Here is a 4,714-nt window from a genome sequence, read left to right as displayed (position 1 = left end):
TTTGGCTTTTAGGTGTGCTTTTCATGACACCTGTGTTTTGGTGGCAAACCCATTGCTAAAAGGCCAAATACATTTTTTATAATACCACAGAGAGCAACCAGAATCCTGAAGGAGCTTTCCTGAGATGAGCAAATTTGTCATATGAAACAATTAAATTCAAGCATCACAGGGATAAAACGTAGCGAATTTACATACAAATTCATAATGATGGAAATGATCTAGTAATGATGGAAAAAAACAGATTTAAAAAAGGGAGAAAAATGACACCTTAATTGTCCATGAGCCAGTAAGTGGCAATGCAATTGAGTGTGCAGGTGAAAAGGCTGCCCTCTACCTATGTTCAAAGCATTCACATCTTTTTCATGAAATACCAGATAATGAATTCCAACAAATTAAAGGCATCCTTTGCTTGACTTTACTCTGAATTCTTGAAGTTTGTTTCCTGGCTCTGAATGTCACTGACCTTGTCTCACTTTTTTTGTCTTTAATCACACCACAACTGCACTGATTAACCTCAATCTACAGTGAAGGACCAATCCTGTCCTTAATCCTATCCTTAATCAGGAGGTAATGAAGTCTTTCTAGCCCATCTCTCAGCTGTGAGTGACATTTCTGCTAGTCCAGTGTAAACCAGATGCCTCTATTCTGAAAATTGGCTTCTGCTATTTCCTTGAGTCTTGTTAATAAACCTTGAAGAGTAGCAGAATATACCACCCCAAAATGTGCCACTTTGACTTAAGGATTTTCTTGAGGCAAAAGCCGTTGGGAAGAAGCAGATAACAAGATACAAAAGCTCTCTGCCCTGCCCCTATTTGCCTAAAAGCAGGGTATGAATTTGTAAAGGTGTCTCCCCTCACCACTCAACCAAGAAAAATTGAAATTAATCATCACAGACAACTCTAGACCCTCAGCAGCCTAGGGACACCCCAAGATGAATCTTCATAACAAATGTTACTAACTAGCCCTTATCTTCCATTAGTTTCCCCCGTGTGTTTACCTTCCCCAAATTTACTTTCCTAGAAACTCGAAGTCCTTTTCCTCTGTTTTGCCACTTCTCTAAATATTTATTTTTATTTTGTTAAGATGTTATGTAAGCCCACATTTTAACCATTCCTTTGAGTTTCACATCATTAGTGTCCGTTGCTCAATGTGTATATATGGGGCACATGTTAATCAAATCGTTTGCTTTTCTCCTGCTAATTTATCTTTTGTCAGTCTAATTCACAGGTCCCAGCCAATGAACCTAAAACGGGTAGGGGGAAAAAGGTTTTTCCTCTTCTATAGCCCGTTACTCAGATCTCTATAGGACTGGGGACTTCTTTGTCTTACCAGTAATGTTCATCCGTGGGATTTGCCTATAGCCCATGAACCCTCTTATGTTATGGTAGACTTCCTGGAATGCTGCACACCTCCTAGCTTTGATCATACAATATCACTCGAATCAATGTGCTTTGACCATCTGCAGGGATATCCCATTATTCTCTCTCTTTCTCTGTTACTGATTCCTTCTCTGGGCATACAATAACGCATTCTGTAGCTATATCTCTGCCTGCAGAACCTGAAGCTGTCTCAGTCACCACAGGGTCTATGCATTTTGCAGTCTGTCCTAAGCCACTATAGATACTTGAGCCATACTTGGCTATGTCATGAAAAATTATACTGGAATCATTGTAATATACTAATAAAATACACTAATTGCCATATTTTTGTAGGAAAACTAAATCTCAAACTACCACTCAAATCCTGCTGTCATTTTCTTTGTTTTCTGCCAAATCAAATAAACCTAGTCAAAACTATTTCTCATGAGCCTGTTGGCTTTATTTTGGCATATAGAATATTTTCAATAATCTACATCATCTTGCTCACATAGAAATACAGTGGTTGACTAACTGGATTAGAAGTTAGGTAAACATTGCCAGCTGTGATTATAAACACAGTGTAGGCCACCTTGTGACACTCCCCTCCTTCTGCCCTTGTATTGTGCTGTATTTATATTTGCCATGTTAACTAGAAATTTGTTTTAAAAAGTGAACACTGCTTCTTGAGCTTGACCTTCATATTGAATAATTCTAGTTGCTATCCTTTGTAAAGCTTAAATCACAAAGCAGCTTCATTCCATTTGCTTATAAATCTTTTACATTATTTCAGATTTGGCTATTTTCAAAATAGAAGTGTCTTTCTTTTTCTTCAAATTGAGGTATGTCTTTTCTGTTCAGCAATACTGCTTTCATTTAACAATTAAAGTGCGAAGGAACTAAGACTATGAACAATTGAGCACAGTTGCTGCTATGCTCAAGATATTTTCAAAGTTTATAGACAGCAATAAAAGTCTTCACAATGAAAAAAGTATGCAAATGTGATTAGTACTCTTAAAAAGAGAGCTGAAAGCCAGCATATCAACACACAAAGATCTCGCCTGTAGCAACTAATCTACATTGTTAATTATCAGTCTCACTCTGGAAACTGAGCCATGATATCAATGAGATCGATGATTTTAGTGGGCTGCTAAATACGCAGCAAATAGGTCTTTACCTTAAATATAATCATTGGGATTAATTTGAACAGTTTACCAAAGAGTACAGTTAAGTGTGTAGTCTATTCCAGTGGGAAACAATGGAAAATAAAACATAAATTTTATCCTTTTTAACTTACTTTTGAAATATAGGAACAAATGAAAAATATCTTCAGGTTGATCAAAAGAAATAACAACAAACTAGATCTCAAAACAAAAATCCTCAAATTCTTTCTGTTATAAATGGCCAAGGATCTTGAAGAAGATCAGAATATTCCACTTTAAAATAAGCCACTTTGGCATAGAGATTATTTTGAGCTAAAGGAAACTGAGAAACAGTAGATGCAGGAAGAGCTTTCTGTCCTCCCCTATCTGCCTAAAAGCAAGGAATAAATTTTCCATTAAAAAGGTGCCCTCCCTCAACGAGGAAGGGGAGAGCAACACTTATCATCACATAAGAGTTAATGCTAAGTCTGCATAAACCAATCTTACTAAGACAAGCTTTACCTTCCATTAGTTACTCTATTTCCTAGTCACTTTCCCACAATTTATCACTCCTAGAAAATGAAACTCTCTTTTCTTTGTCTAGTCAGTTGTCTACAATGTATTTCCTTTTGTTAAAATGGTATAAGCCCCCAAGTCTAATTGCTTCTTTGAGTTTTTACTTGTTTTCTGTGAGGCCTTCACCCACACAAAAATATAAGCTTTAAAAAAAAACTGTGAAAGGAAAATAAATCTTGGAGCCCCCAAATTACTAAACTAAAGGAAAAAAGTCAAGCTGGGAACTGCTCAGGGCAAACCTGCCTCCCATTCCATTCAGTCACCCCTCGCTCACTGAGATAAATGCATATCTGATTGCCTCCTTTGGAGAGAGAGGCTAATCAGAAACTCAAAGGAATGCATCTACTTGTCTCTTATCTACCTGTGACCTGGAAGGCCCCTCCCCGATTCCAGTTGTCCTGCCTTTCCAGACCTAACCAATGTTCATCTTACATACATTGATTGATGTCTCATGTCTCTCTAAAATGTACGAAGCCAAACTGTGCTCTGACCACCTTGGGCACATGTCGTCAGGATCGCCTGAGGCTGTGTCACAGGCATGTGTCCTCAACCTCGGCAAAATAAACTTTCTGAATTAACCCAAGACCTATCTCAGACACTCGGGCTTCACAACCACATACCTTTTCTTTTGCTCATATGGCTTTTGTCAGCTTAATTTACAGGTCCCGGGGCCTGAACGTAAGAGGATAGCAGAAAAGTTTTTTCTTCTCTACAATTTATAAAGGGAAGGTTCATATTTCTACAAAAAAAAAAGAAAGGTAATACTGTCAGTCTCTGTTCTTCTTCAGTGACTGAAGGAGGTAAACTGTAGCAAAGGAAATTACTAGCACCATTATTTTCCCCCTTACCCTTAAAAACCTTCATATTTGATAATGCGGTCAATATACAGAGGAGAATGACGTAACTCTGTATATAGTATTATAATTATAAATACATTCTCGATACAGAATCTTTTCATAAGTGTTTCAGTCAATAAATATTTATTGAACACCTATTTGATACTACATGCTGCACTAAACACTGGGTAACAGACATGGTCCTTGTTCTTACGGAGTTTACAGGAAGACAGACATGAAACAAGTAGTTATAATACAAGATGATAATTATCGAGTGCTATGATGTCAAATAAAAAATAAACCCAGGCTTAGGTAAGAAGAGAGTTTATTGCAAAGGATTATTGCAAGATGGTGGACAAGAACTATGACAGAAGAAGTGGATGGCTATTACAATGGGGAATATGCTGACCTCTGCAAGCATCTCAAAAGCCAGGCAGAAAAGGGCTTTACTTTTGTAGGGAGAAGTGAACAAGTCTAGAAAAAAACAGTACTGGGGAGTAGGATGAGTGTGTGGATGTGGTATGATCTGACAGTACATCATAACAAAGACTATCTTCTTGACCAAAATTTACTCAGGCTACTCTGACCATTCTTAACTGGGCCTCAACCTTGTTCTATGAAAGCTGTACACTCTCAGCACAAACAATTTTATGTATCTCTCCCCCTCCATACCAAGAGACTTGAACAAACACTAGCATAGTGTCTAACAGCTCAAGGCCATGTCTTTAGGATGATGACCCCAGCACCCTTAAGTTCCCTCATGAGAAAGCTCAATGCTGCCAAAAAATTTTCCTGAATGTTCCAA

The sequence above is a fragment of the Macaca mulatta genome, chromosome X (genome assembly GCF_049350105.2).
Source record: "Macaca mulatta isolate MMU2019108-1 chromosome X, T2T-MMU8v2.0, whole genome shotgun sequence".
In the NCBI taxonomy this organism is placed as follows: Eukaryota; Metazoa; Chordata; class Mammalia; order Primates; family Cercopithecidae; genus Macaca; species Macaca mulatta.
Note: the sequence above shows the minus strand (reverse complement) of the source record.